At 49.9% G+C, this 21,034-nt stretch overlaps 1 long non-coding RNA gene across 1 annotated transcript in view; it reads left to right on the forward strand.

Annotated features, from left to right (window-relative positions):
* The window catches only part of LOC142818303 (uncharacterized), a 17,977-nt gene extending 346 nt beyond the window's left edge, over positions 1-17,631 (forward strand). The window contains exons 2-3 of the long non-coding RNA XR_012895728.1: positions 672-747; positions 17,497-17,631. This is a non-coding gene — a long non-coding RNA (uncharacterized LOC142818303). The remainder of the gene's footprint in view (positions 1-671; positions 748-17,496) is intronic.
* The last annotated feature ends 3,403 nt before the right edge of the window (positions 17,632-21,034 follow it).

The raw sequence follows: 21,034 nt of genomic DNA on the forward strand, positions 1-21,034 counted from the left end.
AAATAATGCTTGACACAGACAGCTGAAAGAATTTAAAATTTATTTCTATTGCATATAAAAGAGCCATAATTGTATGTGCATTTGTTTTCAAAAAATTTCAGGGTTTTTTTTAACCATTTGGGTGAAATTGCAATAACAGCAATAGTAAACTAATAACGGTAGGTAGTAGGATCCTGGAGAGTGTATCCCAAAACACAGAATATCCCACACCAAATCTAATAGTGATGCAACAACAGATGTGTAAGTGGGCGAATGGCTCCGAATAAGGCCTATTTCCACTTTGACCCAGCAAACACTTATGCTTAGGGTTACCATATTTGAACTTTAAAAAAAGAACACACTCCTGAGAAGGAGTGTATTTGGATCAGTTTCTACCAACTCACATTATATTAATGTGATTATCACATTAATGCAATGTGAGTTGGTAGATATTTATACAGATACATACAGATTAGTACAGATGAAAGTTCAAATATGGTAACCCTGCTTATGCTTCTACTTTTCTTTATTTCCTGGAGAAGCCCCACTGAGTACCATGAGAATACTCACAGTAATAAAACAACAAATGGTCTGGTAGAACTTTATAGACTAGCAAAACGTGTAGATGGTATCATGAGCTTTCTTGGGCACAGCTGCTGTTGTTGACCATTTGTTGTTTTTTTCTGTAACAGACTAACTCAGCTACCTCCTGAAGCTTCTTCACAGTAATAAAGTGAGCCCATGCTTGCAAGTGTTTGCAACATCTAGGTAAGTTAGTGGCTAAACATTCCACACCCTGCCCTATAGGGGTGGATTAATGTCTGTTTTAAAGTCAACACCATCATACTGGGTATCCCAGATATCCCCTACAGCAGTGCATTCTTGCATATAAAATATTGCATGTCATTATTAAACGTGAGAATATTCAGGAGAAACCCAGTATCACCATGTGCTCCATTCTTATTCACCCTTTTTGCAATTCACTCTTTGCCCTTTTTATCAGAGTACAATATTTCCCACATCTACATATGCTGAATGCAATAGTCTTGGGTTTTCAGACTCCATCTTGTGTCCTGCAGTCTCAGACTTGTGTAGGTGTTTGCTAATACCTGCATTATTTTTTTCTTAGCAATTTTTTTAAAAGGAAGTGTTTCAGGATGATCATATATGATTATCTGAAGATCTACAAACAGTTACATGGCTCCAGCTTGGATGCAGAATGACCTTGTGCCAAAAAAAAAAAGAAATCTAAACTAGTACAGATGCTCCTTATCCCTCATGCCCAATGATAGGAGAGCATTTTAACACATAGCTCTCAATATGCTAAAGCCCAAAGGTAGGACAAAGACCATGGCACTAAAAACAGTTGAGGCTACAGTGACAATATTTCCCTATGCTGAATACGGGACACTTGGTAAAATTACTCGCATTCAAGCAAGTTCAATGGCAGTCAGTTAGAACTGTGCAAGAAAAAAGTTCAAATTAACTGAGCCTAGCATTAAAAAGAAATATTGCATAGTTGGATTTTTATTTACCTTCTTATCTTTAAGACTTTAGGGTTCACACAGAAAGGGATGACATACACTCCTATCTCCTGCATTTACTTATGGGGAGAGAAGGCGCGCGTGTGCACACACACAGAGAGAGAGAGAGAGAGAGGAAGGAGCGACCGAGCTGCCGACCTGAACCTTCCTACCCAACACTCTCTGCCCTCCATTCTTGGCTGGACCCTCAGTATGGACCTGCCTCTCCTGTGGGAGAGCAGAAGGCGGTGCCCGAAGGGACCAGTTCACACGCATGGTACCTGGCATCGTGTCTTCTTGAGGCAACATCTGGGTAGGGCACACAGGGTCACCTCCCCCCAGAGGGTACACACCAGAATGTGGCCAGCAGCCCTCTTTTGTTTTGGTTCCAGTCACAATGGAGTGTGGGGAGGGGTAACTTGACTTTGCAGAACTCATCTCTTCTTCTCCCCTGCCCCACCCACTGCTGGAAGCAGCTTGTTCCTTCCTGTCCACACAGTGTCAAAAGGCAGCGAACACCTCCAGGCTACTGCTGGTAACCAATATAACCCAGCTGCCTCCTGTCCTCTCCTCCCAGCTACAGCATGGGTGGAAAGGAGGTGAAGCCTTCAGGCTGAATTGTGCACCAGGAACCTGGCTGCAGGGACTTCAGTGAACCTGGCCAAAGAGGTGCTTCAGCAGAGGAAAGTGCATAAGTGATGGAGCAGCCCCACGCTTCCTGGGGGCAGGATCCAGGACAGGAAGCTGGGTGGAAAAGGTGCTAAGACCCTGCCCTGGGGTCTGCCGAGGAGCCTGCAGATTTGAAGTTTGAACAGGCTGGAAATCACTCCACTCCATCACTCCACTCCACCCCATCACTCCAGCTGAGGGGCAGAGAGGCTTTTCTGTGCCAGTGAAGGGCTTTGGCCCAGGCACGTCTCAGCACCTCCTAGCAAGCACCCTGAGCCTGATGGTGTTGGGCTTTCCCTGGCACAGGCCAGCGAAAGGCAGTGAGGAAAGGAAGAAGCCTGTTGGCCAGACTGTAGGTGAGCTGAGCACTCTGAACAGGGTGGTTCTCTGCACAGTGCTGGGACTCTGCCAGTGGGGATATGGAGAAGTAGCAGAGCTAGGAGGTGAAGGGGCAAAGCAGGGTGAGGTTAGCGAAAGGGGGAGCATGTAAAGAGCTCATGGATGGGTAGCAGAGGTGACACATTAACTGGCCCTTGCCTGCACTCACCAGCTACCACTGCTAACACCGACTGGAAATGGGACAGGGAGCAGGGTCCTGCTGGCTGAAAGATGGCACACAGCAGGGACTGTGCTGAGAGTCCAAAGAGGGCATGGGCAGCCCCGCATGCCATCTTTGCCCTGTCACTAGCTTTGCATGCCCACCCCCAACCTCAGCCACTGGACCCCTGCCCTCACTGCTGGTGGGAGGGCAGCTGGTGATTAGGGATCTGACTGATGGGCTGGGGGCACCAGACAGGGTTGCCAGGTGTCCGGTTTTCACCTGGACAGTCCCTTATTAGTGGCCCCTATCTGGTAAAAAAAAACCCAGAAAATACCAGACATGTAAAATGAGTGAGGAGCACGGGGATTTTTAAAGGCACAGTGACCTTTTTTTTCTTTTCTCAACAACTTTGGTTGGTCCCTTGGTGTTTTTTGCTCAACCAATTTTTCTCCTGCCATGTTCAGGATTTTTTGTGAAAGCATCTGGCAACCCTAGTGCCAGAAAATATAGAACAATTTGTCTGTTTTTAAGAAAAAGTTGGGACCACTGCAGGAGGGCTTAAAAATGGGACAGTCCTTTAAAAATGGGACATCTGATCAACATAATTCAGACTCACATGTAAATCACTTGACTCCAGGATGCAGATTTGTAAAATACATCATTTATTAACAGGCAGTTACAAAGTAATAGTTGGAAAAAATCTAAAATAACATCTGTCTCTGGTGCTAAAATAAATCTCAGATAGCAGGCATTCAACTTTAACCTACTCTGTTCAGACTCTCCAGACATCAGCTGTCCTAGGGAACCTTGCTATTTATAAGTTGAAATCTTCAGCTTTCCTTATGTATTGCTATTCTTTATCACATGCACAGTGTTATGTGTACAAGGGTATAAAAGCCTGGCCACGGTGTTAATTCCTCTCCCCAGAAATTTTACACTCTAAGGCTCAGCCCCTCAAAAGTATCTAAGCACCTAACATCCATAAGCTAGGCACCTAAGGCTACGTCTACACTGGTGGGTTCTTGTGCAGGAATATCTCTTGCACAAGATCTCTTGCACAAGAAAAAGTCTACACTGACCAGAACCGCATCGTAAGAACACTGAGCTTTTGTGCAAGAAAGCGTCCACACTAGTGGGAAGCCCTTGCGCAAGAACGTGTCTCCGGAAGCAAATCAGCTATGTCAAGAGGTCACCCAGCAGTGTCTGTGGACATGCGCTGGACCCCCACTGGGAAACGTTCTTAAAGGGACTCCTGGACGGCCGTTTCCCTGTAGCTGCATGCTCACGCACCCTTTTGAGGGAGCAAGAGCCAGAACAGCACCTGTCACCTCTGTTCCTGGCAAGCGCCCTGGGTACCCTCGCTGCCACCGTCACAGCTATGGAGCCGGAGGAGGACCCCAGCCAGCAACATCCGCGCCTCATGGCCATTACAGAGGCTGTGGAGCTTCTCCACCAGGGAGCCACATTGCTCCAGCAGGAGCTGGAGACTGGGCAGCATGTGCAGGACCTCGCCACGGCTGCAGCTGGGCTCAGGCACCCGCAACCCACCACTGACAGGCGCCTCTGGAGGTACAACACTAGTGGGGACTGGTGGGAGCGCCTGGTGCTGGGACAATGGGGAGACCAGCAATGGGTGCAGAACTTCCGGATGCGCAGGGGGACATTCCATGAGCTCTGCACCTGACTCACCCCTGTGCTCCAAAAGCAGGACACCCACCTGCGCCCCGCCATCCCCGTGGAGAAGAGGGTTGCGATTGCCCTCTGGAAAGTGGCCACCCCAGACAGCTACTGCCCTGTGGTGAACCAGTTCGGGATGGGCAGGTCCACCGTCAGCGTGGTCGTCCGGCAGGTAAGGCCCTCCATGGACCATGGGCTCATCCTGGGGGAGGGAAGGGGCCAGACCGGGCGGGGGGAGGCTGTAGGGGCAGGGGGAAGCCCCGCACACAGGGGGTCATGCTGTCCCTCCTGCACACAGCCCCGCTGGTGGGGGAGGGGGAGATCCTGGGGGGGCAGAGGGCCCTGGCCTGCGTGGGGGGAAGGGCCATCAAAGGGAGGGTGAGCACACCCCAGGGGCCCATGTACGCACTGTCTCTCATTCCATGCATCCCTCTGCAGGTCGTCAACGCCATCAATGACGTGCTGCTCCAGAGGGTGATCCGCCCCGGGACGTGGACACCACCATTACCGGCTTTGCCAGCCTTGGGTTCCCGAACTGTGGGGGAGCCGTAGACGGGACCCACATCCCCATGCAGGCGCCAGAGCACCAAGCGGCCTAGTTCATAAACTGGAAGGGCTACTGCTCCGTGGTGTTCCAGGCGCTAGTGGACCACCTGGGCTGGTTCCAGGACATTTATGTTGGGTGGTCCGGGCGGGCCCAGGATGCTTGCATCTTCAGGCACTCAGGCCTGTGCCACAGGCTGGAGGTGGGCACCTATTTCCCCCAGCGGGAATTCACCATTGGGGATGTCATTGGGGATTCACCTGGCTGATGTGGCCATACATCGGCCACCTGGACCACAGCCAGGCCACCTTCAACAGCGAACTGGACCGGGCCCGCAATCCCGTCGAGTGCACCTTTGGCCGTCTGAAGGCCCGGTTTAGGTGGCTCCTGACCCGCCTGGATATGGGGGTGCACCACATCCCGGAGGTCATCTCAGCATGTTGCATGCTCCACGATATTATTGAGGGGAGGGGGAAGGCCTTCCTCCCGGGGTGGATAGTAGGTGACGGCCAGGCCTACCAGCAGCCCCATATGGCTGCCACCCGGCAGACCAACCGCCATGGGGTTTGGGCCCGGGAAGCCCTCTGGGTGATGCTGGACCAGGCCCCACAATAGGCCACTCCTACACCTCTGACTGCAGGGATTCCCCTGTGCCCTCACTTCCCGCTCCCATCACCAGCCCTTCCTGCCACCGTTCCTTCACCTCGCAATAAATAAAATGCACTTGCTGTACATAAGGCACTTTTTTATTTACATGGGGAAGGGAGTGCACTGTGAGGAGGGGACCCTGAACTGAGAGGAGGGGGGAGGAGGGGATGCTGAACTGGAAGGAGGGGGGAGGAGGGGACCCTGAACTGGGAGGGCCTCATGATGGATAATGGAGGCCTCTCCCACCCCCACAGGTGCGGGGGCGCCTCTGCCCCTTGTGCCGGGTTGGGGCAGGCTGCACCAGGAGGTGCCGAGGGTGGGGGACCTCAGGAGGGAGCATGGGCAAGGCAGGGGGAGAAGCGGGTGGAGAGCTGGGAGTGGCAGAGGGGGGCCTGGTAGCATTGGGCTGCTGCACAGGGCCCATCCGGTCGGCAATGGTGCCCAGGAGAGTGCAGACACGGTCTGTCAGAGCGCGCTCCATGCGCTCAATCGCGCAGACGTGGCGGCGGAGCAGGTGGTGGCGGTACCGGGAGCGCTGCGATGGGCCCTGGATCCTTTGCGCCGGCGGGATGGGGCTGGAAGGTCCCTCGCTGCCAGGGGGTCCCACTGCAGGAGAAGCAGAGGAGAGCAACATGGTCAGTGAGCCCTGCCCCAAATGGTGTTCCAGAGCCCCATGCCCTCCTCCCAGCACGTCACGATGCCCGGGGACAGGTGTGGCTGGTGAGGGGGAATTCCCCTGGGGCAGCAGGAGGAGGGGTCCCAAGGTGGCCCAGGTGGCCCAGGAGCCCCCAGGGGGGCCGCATGTGCTTGGGGAGGGCCTGTTGTGCCTTCCCCAGGAGAAGCTACAGTGTCACAGAGGTGGCCATGGATGTGTGCTGTGTGCAGCACCCTTTAGGCTGTGTGGGGTTAGGCCTGCAACCTTGGGGCTGGCCTACTCCTGGCCAAACCTCCCCCTCCGCCGGTCTGGTCGAGCGGAATCCCTGGGGTCCTAGGCATGTGCTCGGGCTAGCTGCGGCTTCTCTGTGCCACTTGGTCTGGCTGCACATAGGGTTGCCAGATGGTTTCAACAAAAATACTGGGCACACTTGACATTACATGACAGTCTACATTACATCTTAGTTAAAAAATCCCAGACATGTATAGTTTCTCATTTTTAGCCTCTCAATTTGTTTCCTGAACAGAAAGCTCAAAGACTGCACTGTCCGGTTCTAAACTGGACACCTGGCAACCCTAGCAGCACGAGGTTGCACGTGCTGCATGCCTCTGCGCAGCATGTGGCCAGGCTGTGCCATGTGCCGCTACCTCTTCCCCATCCTGTGGCCCTCCACCCCCTTCTCCAGCACACTTGCGAATGGAGCCACTGCACTCACCAGACAATCCATCGCCGGCTTCGGAGGATGCCCGGGACACATCCTGACTGCTGCTGGGCCGGGATGGTGAGGTCTGGCTGCTGTCCTCTGCCACCTCCTTGTCCTTGTCCGAGGACAGGTCTCCCCCCTCCTCCTCCTCCTCCGGTGGCCTGGGTTAGACCACTGGGGTGGCCACTGCCATGTCCACCTGGGACAGCAGGGGAATGGCCCCTTTATCCCCCAAGATCTGGTGCAGGTGGTGATACTGGGGACAGGCAGTGGCTCCGCCGTCCCCACGCTCACTGGCCTGCACGTAGGTGAGGAGCAGGTCCTTCACCTTGGCCTGGACCTGTTCCAGGGTCCAGGACAGGTGTCCTTTTGCGGCCAGTGCCTGGGCCATCTGGGCAAAAATGTGTGCATTTCTCCTCCGGGACTTGGGGTCCCGGAGGGCCTCCTCCTTTCCCCAGAGGTCCAGGTGGGCAGTCACTTCGGTGGTGCTCCAGCATGGAGCCCGCCGCTTGGTGCCCCTTCGGGCCTGCTGGGTGCTCTGGGGTGGCTCCTCCATGGGGTCTGAGGGACCTGGCTGGGGCTGGGCAGCTGCCATTCGTCCCTCTAGCTGCTACCCGGGTGGCACGTGGCAAATGGCTGTGCTCCGCGCCTGTTCTTTTAAGGGGGGGCCAATTAGGGGGAACCAACGAGTGGTGATGGCCTGTACAGAGTGTCGGAGAGGCCACCTGTGTTTTTCACTGGAGGCCAATTCTTGCACAAGTATGCGCTTGCCGAACGTCCACACTGCCCTCTTGTGCAAGAGCACCTGCGCAAGAGAGCTTAAGCCTGATAGAAAACAGCGTAGCTCTTCTGCAAGGAGACATCTTTTATCACGCCGTACTGTATATTTACTTGCGCAAGAGCGGATGGGCAGTGTAGATGCTCTGCGGATTCTTGCGCAAGAACGACTGTTCTTGTGCAAGAAGCTGCAAGTGTAGACATAGCCTAAGGCTACGTCTAGACTGGCATGATTTTCTGGAAATGCTTTTAACGGAAAAATTTTCCGTTAAAAGCATTTTTGAAAAAGCGCGTCTAGATTGGCACGGACGTTTTTCCGCAAAAGCACTTTTTGCGGAAAAGCGTCCGTTCCAATCTAGACGCGCTTTTCCGCAAAAAAGCCCCAATCGCCGTTTTCGCGATCGGGGCTTTTTTCCGCAAAACAAATCTGAGCTGTTTACACCGGCCCTTTTGCACAAAAGCTTTTTGTGCATTTGCACTTTTGCCAGAACGGGAGCAGCATAATATTTCCGCAAAAGCACTGACAATCTTACATGAGATCGTCAGTGCTTTTGCGGAAATTCAAGCAGCCAGTGTAGACAGCTGGCAAGTTTTTCCGCAAAAGCAGATGATTTTGCAGAAAAACTGGCCAGTCTAGACACAGCCCAGATGTGTTAGAGGTTTTGGGTCTGTAACAGGGCGTTTGCCCTGCACTGGCCCTTTAAGGGCAAAAAACCCAGCCCTGAGCAAAGACTGCTAGGCTGTGTCTAGACTACATGCCTCTGTCGGCAGAGGCATGTAGATTAGACACATAGGCAAAGGCAAATGAAGCCGCGATTTAAATGATCGCGGCTTCATTTACATTTACATGGCTGCCGCGCTGAGCTGACAAACAGCTGATCAGCTGTATGTCGGCTCGTGCGCTAGTCTGGACGCTCCCCTGCCGACATCAAAGCCCTTTGTCGACAGCCCCGTTATGCCTCGTGGAACGTCCAGACTAGCGCGCGAGCTGACAAACAGCTGATCAGCTGTTTGTCTGCTCAACACGGCAGCCATGTAAATGTAAATGAAGCCGCGATCATTTAAATCGCGGCTTCATTTGCTTTTGCCAAAACAACAAATCTACATGGCTCCGTCGACGGAGCCATGTAGTCTAGACGTACCCCTAGGGAAGCCCCAGTTGAGGCAGTTCTTGCTAATGAGGGCCCTGCTGGGGGTGATATAAAGAAGGACTCCTGCAGGGACAGGGAGAACTGACTGATACTCTAGACAGAGAATAGTAGGGTCTTGAGTGCCTACAGATGTGGCTTCCTAGAGATAGAACAGGTCTGTGGTGGCTCTGGCCTACTAAGGTCCCAGGCTGCAGGGCCTGAAGCTACTGGGGCTGTAAGGGGCAGCCATGGTAGGTGGCGGTGGCAGCAGCAGGTCCACACCCCTTTGCCAGTGATGAGTGGCCATTACAGACTGCAGTTTGCCCCGAGGCAGGGGCTAGATGAAGACTGACGGTCACTGAGGCAAGATGGGTACAGGGGAACTGGGTGTTCCCTGGGAAAAAAACATGGGGGCTAGGTCTTCACTGGCATGTTCTCACGCAAAAACTCTTTTGTGGAAGAGTTCTTCTGCAAAAACTCCTCCAGAAGAGAGCGTCTACACTGGCATGTGCTTTTGTGCAAGAGCATCCATGCCAGTGTAGACGCTCTCTTGCACAAAAAAGCTCTGATGGCCATTTTAACCATAGGGCTTTCTTGCGCAAGAAATTCATGTTGCCTGTCTACACTGGCCTCTTCTGGAAGAGCTCTTGCACAAAAGGGCTTTTTCCTAAGCGGGAGCATCAGAGTTCTCGTTCAAGAAGCCCTGATTTTATACATTAGGATGTCAGTTTACTTGCGCAAGAACATGCGGCCAGTGTAGACGGGCAGCAGGTTTTTGCGCAAGAGCGGCTGCTTTTGCGCGAGATCACGCCAGTGTAGACACAGCCGGGGAGACATGAGCTAGAGGGAGGCATCCAAGAGCCAAACAAGCTAACTCTCAGGACAGCTGGCTGGAGGTGCTATGGTGGTGAGTCTGCCCCTTGAGAGTGCCCAAGGCCCCAATCCTGCTAGGTGCTCTGCAAAGACAGACACCTACTCAGAGTTCCACTGATATTGATGGAATGCTAAATGGGCAAAAGGCCCACCTTTGTGGAGTAGCTTTCAGCAGCTAAATTGAAGCCTTAAAGGGGACTCCCCAGATTATAGCCTGACTTGAGCATCATGTAAACTAAGGTCTAGCGCTTAAAGAACCACACACCTGCATGCAATTAATCTGAATTAATCCCCCACGTAGTGAAACAGCAGCAGTGGAAAAGGGGGAGAAATGGCAACTAATTGGTTAAGAGAGTAATACTGGTCCCAGCCTTGTAGTTCCTTTCTTGCCCCTTAGGTCAGTTTGTTCCCTTACAAAGGCTGCATGGTGGGAGGGCAAGGGGGGTTTCCTATCCTCAGGGAGCCTGGCAAGGGGAATAATGTCAGCAGGGCTGGTATAGCCGCTGAAAAACTGTATTTTGGATAAATGGTACAGTTTAAGTCACTTTAATGCTAATTTCACTTGTGCTGGGTGTGAAAGCAGATGTGTATATAGAGTGGTCGTAGACATTATTGGCACTTATCTACTAAGGGTTCAAGTATTATTAAATGCCAGAGAGAATTCTTCACAAGAGAGGCAAGATCTGTTGGTTAGATACTGTAGTATGTAGGGTTCTGAATCTTTATGGAGTGGTACAGCTTTAAATGAGTCAAACAAGAGGCCTCCTTAATACTAAGGTAGAATCTGTTGCACAATTTGCTGCTTGAAATTAGAAGAGTATCTGGAAACATACCACCAAGCTTGTGTAGGCTGGCTGCATCCTGAGCGTTAAAGGGGATGGCTGGCACAAAAAACAACAAACAAACAAACAAACCAAACCCAGGTGAGCATTGTCTCTTGTTAGGACTCCCTTTAAAACAAATCATGGTTCTGAAGGGCTGTGTCTAGACTGGCCAGTTTTTCCGGAAAATCAGCCACTTTTCCGGAAAAACTTGCCAGCTGTCTACACTGGCCGCTTGAATTTCCGCAAAAGCACTGACGACCTCATGTAAGATTGTCAGTGTTCTTGCGGAAATACTATTCTGTTCCCGTTCGGGCAAAAGTCCTTTTGCGCAAAACTTTTGCTGAAAGGGCCAGTGTAAACAGCTCAGATTTGTTTTCCGCAAAAAAACCCCGATCGCGAAAATGGCGATTGGGGCTTTTTTGCGGAAAAGCGTGTCTAGATTGGCACGGATGCTTTTCCACAAAAAGTGCTTTTGCGGAAAAGTGTCTGTGCCAATCTAGACGCTCTTTTCCGCAAATGTTTTTAACTGAAAACTTTTCCGTTAAAGGCATTTCCGGAAAATCATGCTTGTCTAGATGTAACCAAGCTGTAAGGCTAGTATTGGCACAACTGGGTCATGCTGTTCGGTGCCAAAAGTTTGTAAGGATAAGGTGCAGGGAGGGAAGCCTCAGGCCCCAGCAGAAGCCATGTGGGGATATGTGGTTATTTGCATAAAACCCCCATAAAGTGTAAGGACGGCTCTGTTGGTCTCCCTGCCTGGAGCAGTTTTGGTCCCCCTTTCCAGGGTCTTGTGGTAATTTTTTTGTTTTCAGATGGGGTTGTGGTGCAATGAGCTCTGAGAAACCCTACATTATATACTTTTTTAACTCCTGTAACCTTTTTTTCTCAAGTATGAGCTCCTTGGGACTGGGATCATGTTCCTTTTCCTGCTTTGGGGTAATGCTGTGCTGCTGCTGGATGTAGGCCCTGGCAAGTTCATGGGGCTAAAATCCAGGAATTGAAAATGAGTAAGGCTGTGTTAGTCAGTTGCACGTAGTTCAGAGCTAGATGGTGTGGCCAGACTCCAGCCTATGTAGGGAAGGGAGGGGGGAGGCACTTCCCACAAAGTAGAATGAAGAACAGACTAGTATCTTTGGCCCCCCTCTATCACATCGCAACCTGATTCATCTAGTTCCACCTCTTGGCTCTTGTAGCATTCCGGACATGGATTCCCAACAAGGTGATTTACCACTTAGCAAAAAGTCACTTGAATATTCTTTCAGCAAAAGTGAAAGGAAACATTTCCAATTATTCCGAGGTGATGGGACAGTCCAAATTACTGCCCCTCAGTTTTTGCCTTCTGAGCACACACAGAAACATGTTGGGGAACATTTTCACTTGCCTGGGCACTCAGTAAGGGTATGTCTACACTACCACCCTAGTTCGAACTAGGGTGGTTAATGTAGGCAACCGGAGTTGCAAATGAAGCCCGGGATTTGAATTTCCCGGGCTTCATTTGCATCTTGCCGGGCGCCGCCATTTTTAAATGTCCGCTAGTTCAGACTCCGTGCCCGCGGCTACACGCGGCACGGACTAGGTAGTTCGGATTAGGCTTCCTATTCCGAACTACCGGTACACTACGAGGCACGGAGCACCTACCGGTACCGCGGGCACGGAGTCCGAACTAGCGGACATTTAAAAATGGCGGCGCCCGGCAAGATGCAAATGAAGCCCGGGAAATTCAAATCCCGGGCTTCATGTGCAACTCCGGTTGCCTATATTAACCACCCTAGTTCGAACTAGGGTGGTAGTGTAGACATACCCTAATGGATCTGAAAGGGACTATACTATTACAAAGCAATTTAAAAAAACAGTTGGAGAGAGAAGCTGCAGAACTTGGTTTCATTTACAAGTTTGACACCTGTAATTAAGATTTGAACAAAGATCTGACTTGGATGGGTCACTAGATTCCACACCCATATGACTTAAAAAGTTAAGCATCGGGTACATACAGCCGACTCTACATCGGGTACATACAGCCGACTCTACATCGGGTACATACAGCCCCATTTAGCATGGAGACACTAATTTGATAATATTGTTTTCTTCTTTTTTTACCTTCTCTTTCCCTCCCCATTCTATTTCTCTGCTATTTACTTGCACCCTGAACCCCTTACTCCATTCATCTGAAGAAGTGGGTTGTGCCCCTGAAAGCTCATGATATCTACATTTTTTGTTAGTCTCTAAGGTGCTGCAGAACGATTTGTTGTTTAAGGGTTTTTTCAGTTGCAGACTAACACAGTTATCCTTCAGACTTCTGAGCATGATGATGCTAGACCTAGTGGGATCCTAAATCCTTTACATAATTTAGCCTTCTAATTGAATATAACTGAATATAACAACTGCAGACTGAGGAAACAAAATTGTGCCTTCTAATCTGTAAAGATATGTACAGGATTCCTTGGTTGCAATGCACATACACAAGGGGCAAGATTGCCCTCTGTTTCTGCCTGCTTATTTCTACAGGTGACTGCATTGGTGGCAAAGGCAGAGGAGATAATGTGTGCCAGGAAAGCCTCTGTAAAATTCCAGTGTGATTTCCAAGTGGCTTCACAGATGCATTCACCAGAATTCTTGTAAGCACAAAATTGACCTATTTGCCTGATGCCCACCAGGTGGCAGTCTAGACTACGCTTTCTTTACTTAACTGCAGGCTGTGACCTCTGACACTTGAGAATATTGGGGTAGGCTTTGGTAGAGGTGTGTTAAACCTATGATCAGAGAAACTGCTGAAAACACACCTAACGTGATTGAGATGGCTCCTCTGGCATTGCCGGTTTAGTTAAAATAAGTGGCTAAAAAACCCACATTAATTCAAAATTAACAAGCCCCCTAGAGTCAGAGTGACTAAATATTGTACCACTTCAGTCCCAGGCTGATTCCTGTAGGCTCGGGCTCGGGCTCATTGTAGTTCAGTCTTCAGTAACAAATACATCACTTCTTTCAGACTCCCCACAAACATTGCCATCCTTGATGGATCTGGGATTCATGCTGTTTTGTGCACCATCAATAGTTAAATGCCAGTTGTAGGACCAAATACAACTCTAGGCTGGGGTTGTGCAATGGGTTTAGCAATGCTGCCATAGGTGATGAGTTCTATGGGCACTGGGAATATTGCTAGCCTGGGGCCTGGCTCTACCAAAATTCAGGGCCAGGTCTCTTCCCTCAGCCCATCTGCTGCCCTCAGTGCTTTCCCCTTCCATGTCCAGCACAGAGCCTGCACCCAAACTCCATCCCTGAGCCTTAGGCTGGGTGGGGAGAGAGTTTGAGTGGGGGAGGGGTGTGGGCTCTGGGCATTCTGAGCACCACCAAAATTTCTGCAGACCTGCTGCCCCTGGCTGCTGCTGCTGGAAGAAGTTGGCTTTCCAGTCTTAAACAAGCCAGAAAGAAGATGTCACTTCCAAACTTGAGGTGGGATCTGCAGTGTTGGTAATCTTGTAACTTGTAAACTTCACCTACACTCCATGGCTGTGTCTACACTGGCATGAATTTCCGGAACTGCTTAAAACGGAATACTATTCAGTTTTAAGTTTTTCTGGAAAAGGAGCATCTACATTGGCAGGCTGCTTTTCCGGAAAAGCCCTGTCAGCTGACGGTCAGGGCAGTGAGTCCCTTATGACTGGCTGAAGTTCTTTTAAATTGTGCTTGGTTCTGTTACAGCAACTGAAGGAGTCAGGTTAAAGCTTAAACAGTTACTATTTTATTGTTACAGGGTAAACTTAGTTGTTAAATGCTACTACTGTGTTACAGATAACACAGACACTACAAAGGACAGGACAGAAATTACACTAATAAGTCACTTACAGGTACCATGAAACCCTTTTGGTTCTCTGAGCTCTTATTAAATGCATGCAAAATAGACACATAGCAGGTATATATTCTCACCCCTGCGTTCCAGACTTGGCGTGGCCAGCGTCTTTCTCTCAATCCCTCAGGAAGAAGTAGGGCGAGGTTGGGCGTCCCACAGACCTCGGGAGACAATCAATACCTGCCAGCAGGTATAGATGATTGGAGCTCAAATGGGATGGGCTGCTGAACCTCTTTTTATACCCCTTGGGTCATGTAGGCTTCTTCCTGGTCTCAAGTGGCCAATTAGGAAAAATGGCTTTGAACACCAAGTTTCCCATGAAGGGTGCAAAGCATAATTTACACCTGGGAAAATGCAGACAATGGGCACCTCTGGTATGTAATGGGCGAAGATTCCTCTCCTGGGACAGTGCAGGTGTGTCAATTACTGGTACTAGCCATCAGGGCGACGGGAGGCCCCGGGTTTCAGCTAGCCCATTTACTGTCTGGTTTCTGTTTATGGTAGAGTCAAGGACAGGCAACACACCTGCGTTCCCAGGGCATCAAAGGCTGACTGCCTTTCTCTTGCTCTCTGGGGGCGGGGAACAAGATGGGGTTCGTGGAAAAACAAGATGGGGTTTGTGTCTGGCTACAAGCCCTTTTCCCGGAAAAGCATCTGTGGCCAATGTAGACGCGCTTTTCCAGAAAAGAGCCCCAATCGTCATTTTCGCGATCGGGGCTTTTTTCCGGAAAAGACTACCGGGCTGTCTACACTGGCCCTTTTCCGGAACAGTGTTCCGGAATAAGGACTTATGCCCGAGCGGGAGCAGCGTAGCTTTTCCGGAATAGCGGCTGATTTTGTACAGTAGAGCATCGTTGCTTTTCCGGAAATTCAAGGGCCAGTGTAGACAGCTCGCAGCTTATTCCGGAAAAGTGGCTGATTTTCCGGAATAAGTGGCCCAGTGTAGACACAGCCCATTATTGTGAACTATGTAATCCCACAAGCATCTCTGCCATGGTCTCCAATGCATTGCTGGTAAAAGTTGCGGAAGCAAAAGTTGAAATATTCTCAACATTTATTCAGCCAACGTGTCTGATCATGAACGGTTCCAGATAGTCTGTTGCTATGGCCCTGCTGTGAGTTAAGCATTGGGAAAAATATCTAGTAGTGTTGTCTCTGGCTTTTAAACGTGTAAACTTTAGCTCTCCACATACTATGAATTAATTCAGATTCCTCACAATTGCAAAATGTTCCCCTTTGACTTGTGGCGTGTGTGTGTGTGAGAGTGTGGGGGGAGTTTATGTAACTCATCTCTCAGCAGGACAGATTGGGATTCCACTTCTCAGTAAGCAACAGGTAGGTGGGGTGGGGTGTCTTGAAATGACATCCGTATGAGAGAGTGCCCTTCAGTGGCAGGAATGGAGGGAGCATTAGATTGCTTCAGAAGGAAGGCAGGAATTGAGCCCCTCTGACATTCCAAGCCCATAACCTTCAAACTGCAAGGTTATGAATGGTTCTTCCCAGCAGCCCTGTGTGTAGTGAAGGATGTTGCCACAGGGAGGATGGAGTGGACTAGCTAAAATGCTAAAATCACAAAGCCATGTTGTGTTACAGCCATGTAAATAAGCTCAATAGTGAGTCTCCACTATAATATGAACTCCTTCTTGTTGAGGATTAGCCACGTGCCAAGTTGAGGTTTACTTTTAACTGTAGTGTTGATTATTACCAAGCAATGGAACCAGAGAGCACCTGTCAACTTTCCATGGTATGACTGAAAATGTGACCTTTCACTTCCACTACTTAGATTGCTGATGAGGCTCCCCTAAACTTTACAAAAGGAAGACCGGAAGATTAAGTGAAGTGAAGCTGTAACCTTAACTACATAGCATTAAGTACCATGAAAGCTACCGATCTTAACCCTACAGGTCAATTCTGAGATGTGTGAACACCTAGGATACATTCCTACACTAACAATCACTAACTGCTGCCAATGAGATGACAGGGGTGACCTCACTGTGACACTGGATGGTCTGTCTTGGTGTTAAATCTGCCAGTGAAAAATTATTGGAATTGGAGACTGTTCTTTGGGTACTAAGTAAGGATGTAATAGTGTAGTCAATTAACCAATAAGCAAAAGCTTTTAGGTTAATGATGTAGACTGCATGCATTTTCTTTCCTCCCCCCCCCCCCCCCGCGTAAATTTTTTTTAGTAGGCTGGCCAGCAGCCTGGCTCAGTCCTGGTTTACACCAGATCTGGGACCTGCTTCTACTATGGCTCTGCATTTAAAGTGTACTAGGAGCCAGGTGGGCAGGCAGCCCGGCTCGTGCCAGGTCTAGGAGCTCAGACCCACCCCCAGATGGGCTGCTGCCACTCTGCACTGCTGCCTCTTTATCAGACGCAGCAGCACAGGGTGGCAAGCAGCCAATCTGCGAGGGGAGCTGGGTTTTTTTAAACTGGCTCTCCTTGTGGACCAGCTCCAACCTGACACCCTACGCTGCTGCCTCTGATACAGAGGGAGCAGCGCAGCGTGGCAAGGGGTTCCTCAGGAGTGAGGCCAGAGTGCACTGGCTTCCAGCCCCACCCCCGGGGACTACAGAAGTCAAGTAACTGATAAGAATTCATGAGGTTACTCGACTATTCAATTAACCGATATTTAACATCCCTATAATGAGTGTAAATTCCATGCTTTAGGGCAGTGGTGCACAACCTTTTTTGATCTGCAACCCCCGTGCCATGGGGGCTGCCACCCGCCAGGCCCAACCTCCAGCCAGCCAGATCTAGGTGCCGTGCCATGGGAGCCACCAATTGCTGTACCAAGCCCCCGATTTAGCCGGATCTAAGTGCCGCGCCCAGTCCCTGGCCGGCCGGATCTAAGCACCGTGCTGTATGGCTGCCAACGGCCAGGCCCAGGCCCCAGCCGGCCAGCTCTAAGTGCCACAACTCCCCAGGAAGACATCTGCGACCCCCTTTGGGGGTCATGACCCATGGATTGCGCACCACTGCTTTAGGGAGCTTTAAAACAGCTGATTCTAAAAGCTGCAAACAACCTCTCCAAAGCAAAACTAATGGGGGAAATCTCAGACTCCTGAGTTGTCAATAACATTGATTCTTGCTGTTCTCTTTCAGTGCTTGGAATTCTGAATGGACCACTTCAGTATTTATACTGAGAAGCATAAATAACACCAGTGGCATCTTGGAGACCGCTAATGACCTGAAGCACAAATAGCACAGCTTAGTGCTCTAGAGTTCCAGTGACATGTCAGACTATCCCAGGCACAATTTCTCCATAGACACATTAATTGCATGATTGGGCATTAAACTTTCTCCTCTTTCCCAACATGGTCTTGTCAATGACTTTGGAAAACATCATTCTTTAGACATGACTCTATGATGGGTTGCCTTTACTCAGTTTGGGTATGTCTACACTACCACCCTAGTTCGAACTAGGGTGGTAATGTAGGCAACTGGAGTTGCAAATGAAGCCCGGGATTTGAATTTCTCAGGCTTCATTTGCATCTTGCTGGGCGCCGCCATTTTTAAATGTCCGCTAGTGCGGACTCCGTGCTGCGCGGCTACACGCGGCACGGACTAGGTAGTTCGGACTAGGCTTCCTATTCCGAACTACCGTTACTCCTCGTGAAGCCTAGTCCGAACTACCTAGTCCGTGCCGCGTGTAGCCGCGCAGCACGGAGTCCACACTAGTGGACATTTAAAAATGGCGGCACCTGGCTATATGCAAATGAAGCCCGGGAAATTCAAATCCCGGGCTTCATTTGCAACTCCGGTTGCCTACATTACCACCCTAGTTCGAACTAAGGTGGTAGTGTAGACATATCCTTTGAGATCCTGGCATTAAAGTAAAACACAGTATTGGGGAGGGGAGAGTCCCTGGCTATCAAATGTGATGGGTCCTTTGACCAATGTTTAGAGAGGAGAATAATATGTTAAACTCCCACCTGCTGTCACCCAAAAAACTAAGCAATACTTTAAATTCTGTGCTTCTCAGGCAGGAGAAATGTGGCTCTCAGTCACATGAACTCGACGCATAATTTTCCACGCCTCATTCACTTCTCCCCCCGCCACCCGAAATGGGACACCCAAAATAAGTTAGAGGCAGAGCCTAGCACTCCCCAGACCAATTGAGTCATTTGGCTTGTCCAGGTATATTTTGCCCTTCGCTCTTGCCCAGCCTGCCCTGTGAGCTTACTGTGTGTGGTGGTTGAGAAAGGGAGCTCATTGGACTCTTTAATCTATGTAATGCTAATTGTACTTCCATGGATTCCACTCTGGTGGCTATAGTCTCAATTTCAACCACTATCTCTGTTGGTTCTGAATCTAGAGTCTGTAGGAATGTATGGAAGCTTGCAAACCTAGTGAGGAGGGCTTTAAACTAGGTGTGACGTAGTGGGGGGTAACTTGCTGGTTTCTATGGGTCTGTGGTAACCCCACTGGCTGCCGCCGGTACCACAGCCCAGAAGGACAGGAATGGGTCATTATGCAAAGGGATCTCTCAACCAATCCAACCAGCTAACCCCCGTGGAGAGGAACAAAGGAAGGTGGATGCTGCCCTGGCTGGGGGGCAGGGCTGGAGGAGAGGGAGTTAGTTTCTGTCTGGGAGGATGGAGGCGGCAGCCTCAGCAACAGGCTGGGGGGTTTAGAAGCCGAGACCCCTGCCCCATATCAAGGGGGGCTGAGGCATCCTAAGCCTACCCTGTAACCTGATGACATCTGTGCTGTGCTGTATACTGGGGAAGCAATAAACCACTTCTATTCTACTGGCTGGCGGACTCTGTTCGTGCCATTTCGGGGGTGCAGGAGACGGGGGACCCCCAACGCGCCGTCACACTAGGTTCGTTGGTGAACGGTGACCTAAGCCCTCAGGTGAGAGGGGAAGTGGCCACAAGGAGGAAGGAGCAACAAAGGAGGACCTCTGATTCAAATGGGGAAGGTAGGGAAATTAACTGGTTATCTAAGGTGTTTGGACATGAATGCAAGAAGCCTGGGAAAGAAACAGGAAGAATTAGAAGCCCCGTCCCCGTCAAAGAACTATGATTTGATTGGAATAACGGAGAGTTGGTGGGATGACTCACACAACTGGAGCACTATCATGGAAAGGTATAAACTGTTCAGGAAGAACAGTCAGGGAAGAAAAGGAAGAGGAGTTGCACTGTATGTAAGAGAGCACTATGATTGGTCAGAGCCCCAGTATATAGAGGGAGAAAAACCTGTTGAGAGTCTAGGGGTTAAGTTTAGAGGCAGAAGCAACAGGAGTGATGTGCTTGGTGTCTGCTATAGACCACCAGATCGGGTAGATGAGGCTTTCTTCAGACAACGAAGAGAAGCTTCCAGGCCCTGGTTCTTATGGGGGGACTTCAATCACCCTGACATCTGTTGGGGGACCAATACAACAGCACACAGACAATCCAGAAAGTTTTTGGAGAATGTTGGGGATAACTTCCTGGTACAAGTGCTGAAGGAACCAACCAGGGGCCATGCACAGCTTGACCTGCTGCTCACAAACAGGAAAGAACTAGTAGGGGAAGTAGATGTGGCTGGCAATCTGGGAAGCAGTGACCATGAGATGGTAGATTTCAGGATCCTGCCTGATGAAAGGAAGAAAGGAGAGTTTCAAAATACACACCCTGGACTTCAGAAAAGCAGACTTTGACTCCCTCAGAGAACTGGTGGGCAGGATCTCCTGGGATGCTAACATGACGGGGAAAGGAGTCCAGGAGAGCTGGCAATATTTTAAAGAAGCCTTACTAAAGGCATGGGAAGAAACCATCTTGATGCCCACTAAGAAAATCAAATATGGTAGGTGATCAGATTGGCTTACCAGAGAAATCCTTGGTGAGCTTAAACACAAAAAGGAAGCTTACAAGAAGTGGAAACTTGGACAGATGACTAGGGAGGAGTATAAATATATTGCTCAAGAATTCAGGGGAGTAATCAGGAAGGCGAAAGCACAATTGGAATTGCAGCTGGCAAATGATGTGAAGGGTAACAAGACGGCTGTGTCTAGATTGCACCCCTTCTCCGTAAAAGGGATGAAAATTAGACACAGCGTAATTGCAAATGAAGCAGGGATTTAAATCTTCCCTGCTTCATTTGCATAAACATGGCTGCCGCTTTTTTCCAGCTTGGGGCTTTGCCGGCAAAAAGCGCCAGTCTGGACGGGGATCTTTCGGAAAATAAAGCCTTTTCCGAAAGATCCCTTATTTCTGATTTTAAGAGGAATAAGGGACCTTTTGGAAAAGGCTTTATTTTCCGAAAGATCCCGTCTAGACTGGCGCTTTTCTCCGGCAAAGCCCCGATATTTAAATCCCCTGCTTCATTTGCAATTCCGACTTGTGTCATCTGCATCCCTTTTCCGGAAAAGGGGTGCAGTGTAGACACAACCATGGAGATCAGGAGAGATCCTGGATGATTGGAAAAAGGCAAACGTAGTGCCCATCTTTTGAAAAAGGGAAGACAGATAATCCAAGGAATTACCGACCAGTCAGCCTTACCTCAGTTCCTGGAAAAATCATGGAGGGGATCCTCAAGGAATCCATTTTGAAGCACTTGGAAGAGGGGAAAGTGATCAGGAATAGTCAACATGGATTCACCAAGGGCAAGTCCTGCCTGACTAATCTGATTAGCTTCTATGATGAGGTAACTGGTT

This window comes from Pelodiscus sinensis, chromosome 14 (assembly GCF_049634645.1).
Source record: "Pelodiscus sinensis isolate JC-2024 chromosome 14, ASM4963464v1, whole genome shotgun sequence".
In the NCBI taxonomy this organism is placed as follows: domain Eukaryota; kingdom Metazoa; phylum Chordata; order Testudines; family Trionychidae; genus Pelodiscus; species Pelodiscus sinensis.